We start from the raw sequence: 14,877 nt of genomic DNA on the forward strand, positions 1-14,877 counted from the left end.
AAACCTCACCTAACCTCACAGTTCTTCAGGAGGAAAAAAGGGAAATGAACCCTGAGTGGATTATCTGCAAGACTTAAACCAGCTACAAAGAAAGCCTGGTATTATCTCATGTGGTGGTTCTCAATAGCTTCAGCCCATGAACCCTAAAAAGTCTGATTTGTGACCCCCCAACGGGTGCTCATATGCAGAGTGGGGTGATGAGGATCAGGATTAGTTTAGCCTCTTTTTTAACTGGATTTGCTTTTACTACTTTACAAAAAAAAGCCTTCAAATGATTAGGCAGTAAATGAAATGACCATGACATGCAGGGTAGAAATAGCAATCGACAGTGTAAAAATTACAAATTACAAATTACAAAATTACAAAATTATAATTTGATTATTATGGTGCCATTAAAATCAATATTTGGGATTATTTTTTTCAAGGTATTTTGTGCCACTAGTCTGGAAATTTAAAATGGAATTAGTTCTCAAACTAACTAGTTTGTGATTTGTGAAAAAGCATCCCAGAGAGCTTTTTCAAGCGGCAGCAAGTCAGCACTTTTTGACTTTTAATCCCAACCAAAGAATGACGTATACGGTGTATCAACGGGTGTGTTTTTGTTAGTAGTCGCCACTTAACACTGATTTTCTAATTTCTGCACCGCTGCCGTTATGGCAACATAACGTTACACCATGCATCATCGAACCTTTTGATATTTATTTTGGGTAAATCAATTGTTTTATCAATCGAGAATTAAAACATGTATCTTTACAATAATCATTAAGTTAGCTATAAAAGAACTATTTGAAAAAATAATCGTACAATTAATCAATAAAAAAACAATCCCTAGTAGATCTTAGGTTTCTTTCAGAGGGTTTTGGGTTCACAATCAACAATCCAAACCTTAATGCAGTGACAGACTTTTTCTCTTCGGGGCAGCTGAAAAAAAACGTGGACACATTCCAACAAACGCCACCAAACATCAATAATCCGGTCTGGCTTTGGACCAGATTTGGTTCTTCTCACTCTCAAAAGGGGTTTTCGTGATCAGGCTCACCAATGTGAACCAAATATATTGTACCTGTGAATCAACACTGCACCGCCCACCCACCTGCTGCAGTCCATTACTGAGACCAGACTGAGAAAAGACAGAGGCCTATAGACAGAGCATCCTGCTGAAAGATCTGGCGGAGCTTTGGAGACATAAAGGGACGCTTTTAATGTTTTCCGATGAATGGGAAATGGACGAATCCATAAATCTGCCGGATTCATTGGGTGCCGCGGGGCTAAGTAATTAAACAAGACAAGTGCCAGTTGGCACGGACTCACCACAGACTCCCCTCCTCCGGTAGATCTAGCCAAGCAAACAACCAGGCAGCTTAATAATTTCCTTTGTTGCCGGTTAATTGGCTTTCTGTGGCGTCTGCCATCGCCATTCGCATCACACAACAACACAGAGACCGAGGAAGTCTTTGTGTTCCTTCAAAAACGTGACATCGTCGACAAAGAGACACGATTTTTGCCCATCTGTCGTGCAAGGAAATGCTTGAATGGTGGACATTATTTAAAGAGAAATGTAGTAATATGAACACAAACTTAGATTCCACCATATTAGGAGGGGAAACTCAGCTCTGAAAACACACACACACACACACACACACACACACACACACACACACACACACACACACACACACACACACACACACACACACACACACACACACACACACACACACACACACACGCGCGGTAACACAGACATCTGTTGCTGCCTCTGGGAATTTTTATCCTCAGGAATTTTAGGTTAATTAAAATTCCCATTACTTTCCGTTTTTCAATTAATTCCCAACTTCACCCCGAACGCCCCTGAAAACCCAAACGTCCTTGTTTGTGTTTCCATCATCATTCAGTAAAAAACTAAAATAAAAGTTCATATTGAGGTGACTCACCAGTCTGTTGTCAAACAGCGCTCTCTCATTGGTTAATGTCCCAAAGATTGTTGGCTGAAGAGAGGAAAGAAAAGGTTCTGTTACTTTCACGAACGCACCAACACATGGTAGGAAATCATGAATCATTGGTATTGATCAGCAACACTTTAACCCCTCACACATCGAGTATATTCTGCTCATCTTGTGCAATGAGGCCAGGGAATCCCACAGCTATTGATTCTCCAAGTGGACTGAGCATGCTTGATTTTTCTCCAAACAGCCAATTTAGTATTCTGATATACAACACATTAGGTTTATTAAAAGGGACTTGCTGAGGTTTCTGCTTACTGTACATCCTGGGAAATCCCCCAATAGGCCATAGACGTGATGAGGCTTTGTGGTTAAGAGGAAAAACACAGCAAGTCCAAGTTCTTTTAAAATTACACAAACAAAATCTGTCTTTAAGGCTGGGTGGAGGGAAAGTCTTGGACCTGTCACTAATGTTGTCCAAGGCTTTGACTGACAGGTGTCTACCCCAAAAACACTCTTTTTTTGCACGTCAAAGCATCTTGACTCTGAAAGTTTCCTACTTGCTGTTGGCTATATTGTATGTCATTTTCAGTAAAAACCACAATATAAAACGTGTTTTCTGTTAAAAACAAAAAAAACATATTTGAGAGTAAGGGTTTTTTTTCTACTATTCAAACATTAAAGTCATCTTACAAATAGTTACACCTCCTTTTTTCGGGCATTCTTCTACGAATGTCGATTTCAGCTTGTTGCATTCATACAATCGCTCCAAAATAAACTGCAGTCTTCACAGGAAAACACTCGGTTAGGTTTTGGCAACAAAACTACTGAGTTGTGGTTTGGAAAATATTTTGGTTTGGGTTCAAATAACTACGGAAGAGGTTTAGGACAAAGTAGTCAACATTGACTTGTATGGAGCTAAATCCAGGTCAAAAGTTTTGATCATTTGAAAAAATAATTTAAACCTGAAAGTTCAAGTTATGGTCTTGAACATTGAAAAATACAGCAATGTATTCAAAATAAAAAATAAGTGAATGAAAAAAAATTTGGGGTTGAATATAATTTTGATTCAGTTCTGGAATTTTTTTGAATACATTTATTTTTTAATTTTTCACTTTCATATATATTTTGATATTTGAGGTCTTGTATTTTTCAGTTTCAGATTTTTTTTTTTTTTTCGGTTTCAAATCTTTTTTTCACTTTCAGATCATTTTTTTCAGTTCAGACTTTTGACCCTGATCTAGCGTGGGGGCGTGGCTTCAACTGAGAGGGGCGTGTCATCATGAGTGACAGCATCACAAAGAAGGCTGAGGACCTTCCTCAACAATGTTGCCTTCAGGTAACATGGGTACCACGAGAATTATGATTGAACACTTTCTATACACGATATTCACGTGAATGCAGTGGGGGATAAACTGTGAGCACCACTTGAACTTTCAGGTTAAAATTATTTTTTCAAATGATCAAAACTTTTGACCTGGATTTAGCTCCATAGACTTCTGGCTTCACACTGGACACGACTTCCCCCCGATGTGGAGTTTGTCGCTCTTCATACTTAATGGTTCAGAGTTATGTGGATTACGTGCAAAGTTATTTGCATTGATTACTTCTCATTGGTTTCAAGTTAAAAAGTTGAAAATGTTTGAGGTGAGTCGGTAAATTCAAAACTCATGACCTCTGTGTTTCTTCAGTCCTTGCTGGTCCGTGTACCCGGCCTTTGGCGGTAACTCAATTTATTCAAGACACGTAATAAATGCTAAGACATAATTCTACGAGCAACGATGGGAACACTGTATGACCCGTCTCTGTTGTGCCCCGACCTCTTCCACGGTACAAAGCCATATATTATCGTCCCTCTACTGAACAACGGTCGCTCCCGTCTCAGCCGAGTCTGTCGGACATAACTGATCCAACAAGGTAGAACAAATAAATCTTTTGGCAAGAAGCAGCGAGCGAGCAGAAACCTGCTGAGCTGTGGGCATTGTGGCGAGAGCAAACTGTCGGCCACAGGGGGAGAAAATAATGACGCTAATAAAAAAAATCAAAATTTATTGCGGCGGGGACAGGTGCCTTTGCTGAGAGTGATCGTAGCCACGTGAGTTTAATGTGGACCTGGATGCGGGTGCAGCACGTGCTCGCTAATCAAAGTTGCGTTTCTAAATACAGAAAGAGCAGACGGAGCAGAAATAAGTGCTTCCCTTTGCAAGTCAAGACGACGACCCAACACAGAACAAAGCAAGATCTCAGGGTGTTGGCACACAGTCTCTACATGCAGAGAGGTGACTGGATTAAAAAGAAGCAAGGCGAAGCTCTCTGAGCCGAGCATGTCATTAACGGTGTTTGTCGCAGCGTTCAGAGGCGACGAGATGAGACTATAAACAAATAGGAATTATGGAGAGCAAACAGAAGTGATTTTACAGACTGTTGATTCAGCTCTCTTGTGATTAGCGCCCACAACTCTCGAGTTTTACAAATGAATCGCTGAACGAGCTGCAGACAGAGAAATAAAAAAGGTATAATCTTCTATAACTCAGTCCTGCTTTTATGCTTTTTTTTGTTTATTAAAAACTGTTAACTCAGTATCAACCAGAGTAGAGATGAGAATAAAAAAAAAAAAGGTACAGTTTCACATCTCCTCCCTCTCGTCCAGGCAGAGTGTAGAAAAACTGAAACTGACCCCGCGGTGCCCACTTCCATGTGCCGCTGTCTGGGTGGGCGTTCGCTCAACTTTAATCTCCTCAAGTTGAGCACTGGCAGGGATTTATGGGCAAAAGCCTACAGCTGCATGCTGTTGCATAACTCGGCCCTATTAGCCAACCTGTTTCTCTGTGACACAGAAATGGGAAATCGATGGGAAAGGCCACTTTGATGTCGCCACGATGGACGTTGCATCGTTCCCATTTTGGGTAGAGAATGTGTGTATATGTGTGTTCCATTTAGTGTAGGTGTGTGTGAGTGTTTGTTTGTGTGTTATAGAGTCAAACATATGATGCTGAGATAATAAAAAAAAAAAAGAAGGAGCTTATCTCTTCTCAGGAAATGACTTGCCTGATTCCATAATAACGTATAGAGGAAATCCTCTTAAACCACATTAGCGAAAAAGAGGGTTTCAAACGATTAAATCCTGGAGGTTGCGAGCCGTTTGTATTATCTAAACAGAGGATCAAGAGACCAACTCGTATTTCACGACAGCCGAACGCAGTTTACCCGCACGAGCTGTTACACGGAGCTGTGCCGACCAGGCCGGCATGAATAAGGCCCGTAATGACCGATATAATTTACAAGCCCCTCGGATAATAACCAGCAGAACTGGTCCATTTGGGCTCTCGTTCAGACGGCCTCCTACGTTTTTGTCTCGTGTAATCTGGGACCTTTCTGACCCAATGCCGTGCCCGAGCACATGCTGTTCCCTAATATCACTTATCCTTATTAGTTATTAATACAGGCTCAGGCTGGGTTCTATGAATCATTCATGTGGTAGTGCAGAGACTAATTGAAAAGAAAGAACAGATTGTGCAGGTCATCAGTTCAGTGTGCCTTTTTTTTTGTGAGGACCGCTGCAAGAAAAAGTCACAAGGTTATTTTATTCAGACTGCAGCTAAACAGCCAGAATAGCAAATAATCCTATTTGAGGACCAAATCCATTAACACGATTATGGAGGAGAGTGTGGAGTTTCTGTGTCACCCACGATGCAGTAATTAGCAAATGTTTAATCGTCACAAAATATTTCCTTCTATTTTGTGCAAGTTTGTGCAGAAAGATGTCGGGCTGGTTAAAATATAGTCGTCACATCCAGGAGAACTGGCTGTGCATTACATTAACTATTGTATTTGTGGAGCACTTTTCTAAAAACTATTTACAAAAAGTGCTTTACATACAATAAAAGCCCAAAAAATAGAAGAAAATGCAGAAAAAAAAGGTAATCTATGAGGTAAACAATTGCAACTTAACACACCAACAAACAGAGATACAATAAAAACAGATCAAAACATTACATACAAGTGTGTGCCGAATTCTTTTTAAATTTGACTTCCATGTCTATCCAAAATGTAATCACTTCAACATTTTATCCTTTTGTGTGAATTTGTCATAATTTTAGCATATGAATTCTTGAGTTATGGCCAAAAACATGTTTGTATTTAATTTGAAGAAATTTACTCAAGACGTTTCTGAGACATTACCAGAATTAGACGGATGTGAGGTCACAGTGATTTTGATCTTTGACCACCAAATTCTAATCAGTTCATCCTCGAGTCAAAGTGGCTGTTTGTGCCAAAACTCGCGTTTCACAAGAATGGTACGGACGGACAACCCAAAAACATAAAAAAGGAGTAAAAGGTAATACACGAGAAACAAAGCAAAAGACCTCGAACGGCAGTGAGTCGGTAATGATCTATATGTTTATGAAAGTGTGTTTTTAGAAGAGATGAAACTGATTTTGCTAACCTAATTTCAGGTAGTTCCTTTCAAAGTAAAAGCCCCCTAATGGAGAAAGTGCAGTCACTTTGAGTCTTGAATCTGGCCCGTGGGACAACCAAAAGGTCCTATAAGACCCGTAATCCTTTAATACCCACCTGAGCCCGCATAGAAACCCAGCCTTCACATTAATTTCTATGGTGCAGCTGTGACGCCAATGCTACCCAAAAAAACATGCAGGGTCATCCTCTACACCGATTAACTGACTGTAAGTTTAACACAAACATCACAACCCTGTCGTCGTTTGAAAGAGCTAAGTAAATGTTATTTAGTTTCAACACTAATATTACTGCAGACTACAGCTGAAAGGATAAGTCAATTAATCAATTATTGGACAGAAAAATAATGGCAACTATTTTGATAATCCATTAACCCTTTCAGTCATTTTCCAAGCAGAAATAGTAAAACACTTCCAATATTCTCTGATTCCAGCCTCTCAAATGAGAGCATTTCCCACTTTTCTTTGTCCTAATTCATTGTAAACTAGATATGTTGGGATATTTGGTATTTTGGTTGAACAAAACAAGAAATTTGAATACGTCACATTTGGTGTTTTGTTTAAATTTCATAGACAAAATAATTCTTGATTAATTGAAAAATCGGCAGATCAATGGGGAATGGAAATGTTACTGCAGACAGATGTTCAAAAGCCACCTGAGGTTGACGGATTAAAGAGAGCGAGACAGTAAAACGGAGAATGACAAAGAAAGGTTGACACGAGGAAGGAAGCAATAAAATAAAAAAAAGCATCTTGAGTACAAAGAACCACTCAGCACTTTCCTCTGCAGTCATAAGATAATTGCTTTGGGGACTTGGACCCCAACGCAGTACTGCTACCTGCGACCTCTGACCTGTGACATCCTGCAACCACAGAGCTGCTGATAGAGGATGACCACCAGAAGACCTCTGATCTACTGCAGCCGATGAAGCCGGGGTTATTATCTTGATGGAAGGGATGGTCTGAACTGGAGGTGACCCAGTAAAGTTAGATTTGCATGTTTACAACCAAACAGAGAGCCATAGCCTCTGAGCCCTCTGACCTCTCCTCTTTATCCTAAATTATTAGTCCTGTTATCCACATCAATTACATTAATAACCAGTTTTTTCAGATTTCTCAATTAAATCTACACAATCCCTGAAGTGAATATAAAAAAAACAAACACGTTTTAAAGTGGCAATAGACACGTTTTTCTGGTTTAACTTATTATCATGAAGTAAATGTTTATTGCACATTGTAACGTCTGTAGAATAATGACACCATCTGAGTTAAGATTGGTTCCCTATAAGCTTCGCTTTCACTATGCAGTTCTGTCTGCCATCGGGTACGAGCTCCTGGGAAAATGAAGGCTCTATGTACAACAAAATGGAAGTGCGTCAACCAAGACAGGAAGAGAATCCATAGACTGTATATAAGAAGTGAACGTAGTCATCGTGACGTCACCCATTGGTTTGTGGGCTGATGTTTTGAAGCCTTGAGTTTGGCGTTTTGGCCGTCGCCATCTTGAATTACGTCTGTCACCATGTTAACTTTTTGTAACCAGTGAACACAAGTTACCATATTTGGAATACAGAGGAGTGACGTAGAGACGCCGGACACGTCTCTGGTAGAGACCTGTCAATCACAGCAGCCCCGCCCTAAAGCATACCCTGCTTTATGGTCTATTTGACTCTAAATGGACCATAATTTACTAAATGAACAACATGCTGTATTGAAGAAGACTTGAAACTAGAGATTGAGACCATAAACTCATGTTTACAATGTTTACTGAGGTAATAAATCAAGAGAGAAGTAGAGTCATTTTCTCATAGACTTCTATACAACCAGAGGAGTCGCCCCCTGATGGTCACTAGAGAGAATGCAAGATTTTAGACACTACTGCATCGGCTTCACTAATAACAATATCAACAATAATACCACTTGGTATGGGGGGGGGGCAAAGGTTGAAAAGTTGTCTATTGCCACTTTATTTAACTTAATAGAGCTTTTACCAATAAGTGTTGCAAGGAGACTCCACAGAAGTTGCTACATATGACACAATGGTTATATAAGCTAGATGTGAAAATATAATTCAGCACATTTATAATTAGAGATGAACTACTACCAATACTAGTACCAGATGTCGGTCCGATACTCAAATAGCTGGATCGGGTACTGTGACAATGGGGCGCAGTGATGTACGAATCCCATTATTTTAACAATTTGGTCCATTTATATCTATGTATTTATTTGTTACATTTTGTTTTTAAAAGTTGGTAAAGCAACATCTTTACAGATAAGAAAATGATCCCATTCATTTCCACACAGTGAGACATACAGCTTATAGTCCAAACACTGGTATCGGATCAGTACTCGATATTGGCCGATATCTAACGCCTCGGTATTGGTGTTGGTATCGGGACTGAAGAAGTTGGTGCAGGTCTTCTAACCTTTCAAAGCCCTTTGAGTTTTTACTGAAATATGATTTTTTTTCAAAAAATCAGTGACATCCGGTTTGTTCATTCTGATTCAAACTATCAAATATTAGGCAAATGTTTAAACCTCAGCTGCTCCAACAGCTTTATAATACATAGAAAAAAAAGCTGTTGTGTAAGAATGTTTGGAGGCCTAGCTGTTCAGCACAGATTTAGACAAGAATCTGGAGGACCTTTCACTACAAAGGAACTTCAGCTTACATAACCACGACCATCTCGGAGAGAAACGGGCAGCCTCTGCCAGCACGGATTAGGTCAAGAGTACACACACGGAGAAAATCTCCATTTTAAAATCCCCAAATATACCGCATGTCTCTGAGGCTCCATTTATGCTGCCGCTGAATGAATTTAAATCTTCAGATTATCCCAAAGCAATTTTGAGGTCACGATTCTCTTCAACTATAACTGAACCCGTCAGGAACGACTGTTGCTGTTGTTGTTTTTGTCCAATACTTGTGCGCTACCTGTACAATATGTTGAGCCCTGAGAGGGCATCATGTGATGTTGTTACAGGACTCGGTCAAAGTTGATGTAATCTTTGGACAGCTGCCCCTGCCCCAGTTTGAAATGACTTGCGGAACATGTGACTCGGTCCGTCATTCAGCATGAACCAGGTCACGAGTGAATCAGGCCACGCGGCTGCTGAGTGATTGTGTATTTATAGCCAGTTGTGTTATTTTGATATCGGTCAGAGATTGACTACTGTACGTTTCATTTGCCATTTAGTGTAAAAGCTTAGAATGCCAGTAAAATATGTTCATGTTTATTTAAATCAAAAGACTTAATAGACACAACTTAAACACAAAAAGCATCATATTTTACTAACTGATTGTTAAAAGAAAGAACAGATAAAAATCAACACTATTATTGAAATTAACTGTCAGCAGTAATTCCATTTGTAATGCTCTCATTACGGTCGTTAAAGATGAATATAGATAATAGACCAGAAACAACATCAGTTCAAAAACATTTGAGTGATAGTTTGTATAAAAACAACAACCAAATGACAAGAAACAGTTAAAAAGAAAGGCAAAAATACAGTATGTTGCTCAAACTTTGCTTGTTTAATTCAAATATAATGTAATTATTAAAAGTGCTGCTGGTCTCTCTGCTTTGACTCTTAATGCCCTCTACGGGCTCAGCCTGAAATAACACGACAGACTGAGGATCAGCTCTTTCAGACGAATCATAATCATAAACAGAGAGTGTTTACCTTGTGCTATGAAAAAGGAAAACAACGCTGACCACACAATGTTTAAATTGAAAAATAATCCTGTGGGCTTTAATGCGGAGATGGCATGCATATACCGTCGGTCTGGGAGGAAATCAAAATGGAATCAGGCCTCAGCAGAAAGCCGTGTAGGAAGCAGATCTGTCACCCTGTGGAGCCACTGACCAGTCCTAGTTAAATATATGTGTATACTTAATATACATACAGAACAGAGGCTGGTCTAATGGAATCTGAAGATCAAAAGTTCCTCATTGAAAAAAAGGTTGTTTCCCCTTATTAAAGAACTATTTGTCAATTGTCAAAGAACATCATGTTTTTTGTCGTCTTGTAAAACTTATACTCGACCATATATATATAAAATCTCTCATGCGGTCAGAACAGTGGGATCTCCATTTGCATTTCTCACAGTCCCTTCAGCATCCAACATCTTGACATCATAGCACTACTTGTTGTGCAATCGGACCAACTGTCTGCCTAAACTGTCCGCTCCTTACAAGCATACAGTTTCTTTTCAAACTAAACTTCCATCGTAGGTTTACTTAGTTTTTAGGTTTACTTACGCAACAATACTACTTGTTTAAGTTTAGGAAAAAATAGTAGTCCGGGTTAAAATAAGTATGTTTATTAGGTAAAATATGTACGCTTGTTACGTAACTAAACTACCGTAAAAAATAAGTCAACATGACTTGGTTTCACACGGGACACGAACAACGCTCTCCTGGGTGAAAGTCCTGTGTTTGTCTGACCAGCGCTACAAGGAATTTCTTACTATTTAAACTACGTCAGCAGCTCTGACCGTCTAATAATGATGTGGATAGGTTTAGTTGGTGTTAGTTGAAAGCCCGGTGCGTCCGATACCAACAACCTACAGTATTTGAGGAGTTGGGAGTGAGAACGGGTTCATTTCTGAAGAAAAAACAAGTTTCTGTCGAGACAAACATAGATAACTACAGCTGTCCTGATAATGATTTGTATTACACATGTCCCTTTCTGACAAACACACTACAGCCTGAAGAGGAGTCTTGTGATGTCGACCCAGGACATTGGTGTAAAAAATTTTCTTTTCCCACCAAATGTTTTCAGTGTCTGCCGACTTTAGGTTTGTGGCTTTGTAGCGGTTCGTCCTCATGAACTGGTTCATATTTATCGCCTGGAGAATTCTCCAACAGCCGTGAAGCCCTCAGTCTTCAGAGCGGAACAGCAACAGTAGAGTCATCACCAACTCCATCTATTGGAAGGTTCAGTTCTAAACACTATACAACAACCCTGCACTTTATTCCACAGTGTGTACATTTGACAGCTTATTATTATTATTATTATTCTCATGTCTTTTGTTTTTATTATCACAAGCTGGGAATATGAAGCGTTTTCAACCGGTGAGCCACAAACAGGTGAGTGACCATATGATGATTTTGTTGTTTCAGGCACTTTATCTGACAGATAAAATATTTAAAACATTTTGAGTAGATTTTATATAAACCAAGGCCTTTTCTTGAACTATGATGATCTACCTTTTAGTTGTAATTGTCTACTTTTATTGTGCCATTTTTTATTTCTATGTCTTCACTTCATATTCATCCTTTTAGTTGTTTCTATGTGTTTATTCTCCACGTTGAGACCAACCGGTCGAGGCAGATGGCGACTCACCCAGACCCCCATGTTTTCTACCTGTTTAAGGCTGAGTCTCCGTACGGTTCAGACCTGCTCTATATGGAAAGTGTCTCGAGATAACTTCTGTTACGACTTGACGCTATATAAATAAATGGAAAAATTTAATTGAATGTAATTTGGCTTCTGTTATGTTATTATTTCACTCTTCTTTGGCCTGAGGCCTTTCAATGAAGTACTGCAGTTTCTTTGCATCATCTGTAGCACTCGCATTTGTCTCTTTTGAAGTTCTTATTCCTTTCAGTTCAATTATCAGCTGTGTGGCTCATGAATCAAACCCGAGGCCTGCAGCATAACAAACCCTGCGTACATTCGAGCGATGCAAAGTCAATTTCATTACATACAAGAGGACAAAGCAATCTTCTCTGATCTGTGCTTCCATTATGTCTTTGACAACTGTTACGGCGGTCCAATCTGACCGACCTGAAAACACTGAGCCGAATGTCATGTAACCTCGAGGTATTTCATTACGAGAATAGCCATTAGTTATATACACATCTGTACCACATGATCGGAATGTGAAAGCCAGCGCTGTCATTTATGTAAAGAACGTTGAAACTCTTTAAAACGTCTCACAAATATATATTTATATTTCTTTAAAAAAAGGCTACAGAATTTTTTAAAACAACGATGATGCTCAATTCATATTTGGCTTTGGTCATTTCATGAGTTTGTTCACAATGAGAAAAGACAAAGACTTATCCTTGAAAAGGACTATCGGTATATCAATTACTCACACCGTGTTCCCATGAATTCTTGAAGAAAACTTCTTTGTTTTTCTTCTCATGCCACGGTGAACGAAGAATCAAAGAACAGAGAAACGTCTTGATGAACAACATCAAAACTATATCAAAGCATCCGTTTTACAAACTCTCACTCAGCTCAGTGCAGTATAACCCAAGTCTCATTGATCCAGTTTTACTTACCTTACTATTTAAAAACACTTCCACCTTAAACAGCACTCGCACGGACGTATAGCACGCGTGCACAAGCAAGAGACTACTAGGAAGTACACACCTGCACGAGTTGTGTGAGAGTTTGTAAATTAATGTTTTGATATTTATTTCAATTCATCAAAACTTTACTCTGTTTTTTGGATTCTTCGTTTTTCTGTGGCGGCACAAGAGAATAACGCCTCACGGTTGTGTGCCTCCTTCGACCAAATTGTGTTGAATTGTGATATTTAGCATATGAATTCTTGAGTTATGACCAAAAACGTGTTTTTTGTTTCTGATCGGGTCATCCTTTAGTCCAAGCGGATGTTTGTAGAAATTCCCCTCAAGGTTCCTGAGACATTTAAACTTGACCTTTTACCACCAAAATCTAATCATTTCATCCTTGAGGTGGACGTTTGTGTTTTATTTGAAGACCACGGCTGCTGCTGCTGCAGAGACATAAAAACAACGTTTTCTTTTCAAGAATTCAAGGTAACACAGGGGGAGTAATTGAGATACAAATGGTCATCTTTGTTGGGTGAAGTATCCCTTTAAGCAGTTGATGCTTAATTTGATGGTTGAGGTCAGGCTGCACGATCTAACATCTAACCATATTGTTTACTTTGCACAGGAGAAGCAGCTTTAAAAGACTCATCTCCTGCCTCCCCGTGTCAGCAGCACTCCTGTGGTTTCAGCAGACCTGACCAGACCTCACGCTTCTCAAATGATCGTCTTTTCCTCGGCTTTGATCCTGGATGAGGGTGACTGTGAGCTACACACACCTCCGAAACCTCACAGTGAAACGCAAACCGCCGGACTGCAGAGTCACTCGGGTTAGTTTAACGCTCACTAGACTGACGGAGGGAATCAGTCTAGTGTCTAGGAATCAGGAGAGAGAGCGCGAGATGAAAGATGTGTTTTTGCTGCATTCTCAGACAGCCAGCGATTAGCCGAGCGGCACGGGGAAGACAGGAAGTACGGATCACGTGAGTAATTAAAATGATGTTTTTAGAAATGGTTTCAAAGTGTAAGAATCCTCTTTTTGTGCTAATGAAAGTATTCTGAATCCAGTTACATGATCCTATAGATGAAGGGGATGACATTGAACAAGAAAAGGGTGAGAGGAGAGAGAGAAAGGGGGGAGGAAGGCAGTCAAACACAGAAGATCAAAGCAGTGGCCTCCAGTGTTCGGTCCTGAGCGGGAAGTGTGTGTGTGTGTGTGTGTGTGTGTGTGTGTGTGTGTGTGTGTGTGTGTGTGTGTGTGTGTGTGTGTGTGTGTGTAAATGTGTGTTATACCATCTTCAAAGACGTTCAAGCAGTTGCCCACTGTCCCTGCTGACCTCATGAGGTCTTCCCCCCCCCCACCACCACACACACACACACACACACACACACACACACACACACACACACACCTTTGTGATTCATTCCTCAGAGTGGTTGACAGACAGCTACCTTACATATCAGGTATCTCTTCACTAACACCACCTTGTTTGGTCAGATTTGGGCTGTGCACAAGTTTGATGACCAAAATGTTTTAATAAATGCACATATAAGTTATTATTTTGAGGTGAATTACTATTTTAAAAGACGATTTTTTTCCTAAATTGACAGGTGTTGGTGACAGTGAGGAGTAACTTTTCATAGGATATCATAATAACTGTTGGCATGAAGACACGTTGACTCCACACACTTGAACCGATTCGGTGCATCTCCACCATTACACGGCTACATCTACAATCTCTCGTGTGCTGTGAGGGAACCTCCGGACAATGTCCAGAGTTCATATGAAATGGCTTAAAGGACCTTTCACACCCAAAGGTTTGGCTCATTTAGGCTGTTAATCGAATTCTGATGGGGACCCAAAAAATAGCAGACCGAGACCCTGAGAAGGTGGATCTCGTTACGGTTCGTTTGTGGTGTGAAAGCCAGCAGATCATCCACAGGACTGTGCGATAGTCGAAAGGAGCACAATTTCCAAAGCTTAATGACTGTTGAATCCATCTTTCGGCTGTGAACTGTGAAGAAAACAATCTGTATAAGTGGTGTAAAGCGAATAATTCCACCTTTAACATTCTTATTGTCCCTGCAAGGCTCCGGCCCAATTCAAAAAACAGTTTGCTTATAAGGCGTAGATGTGTAATGCTCCAT

The 14,877-nt window shown here is 39.9% G+C and overlaps 1 long non-coding RNA gene across 1 annotated transcript in view; it reads right to left on the minus strand.

Annotated features, from left to right (window-relative positions):
• Positions 1 to 1,933: 1,933 nt before the first annotated feature.
• Positions 1,934 to 14,877, minus strand: part of LOC137879805 (uncharacterized) — a 32,726-nt gene continuing 19,782 nt past the window's right edge. Inside the window, exon 3 of the long non-coding RNA XR_011103762.1 lies at positions 1,934 to 1,988. This is a non-coding gene — a long non-coding RNA (uncharacterized lncRNA). The remainder of the gene's footprint in view (positions 1,989 to 14,877) is intronic.

The sequence above is a fragment of the Cebidichthys violaceus genome, unplaced genomic scaffold, assembly GCF_023349555.1.
Source record: "Cebidichthys violaceus isolate CVI_PGR_0920_01 unplaced genomic scaffold, fCebVio1.0.p SCAF_26, whole genome shotgun sequence".
In the NCBI taxonomy this organism is placed as follows: domain Eukaryota; kingdom Metazoa; phylum Chordata; class Actinopteri; order Perciformes; family Stichaeidae; genus Cebidichthys; species Cebidichthys violaceus.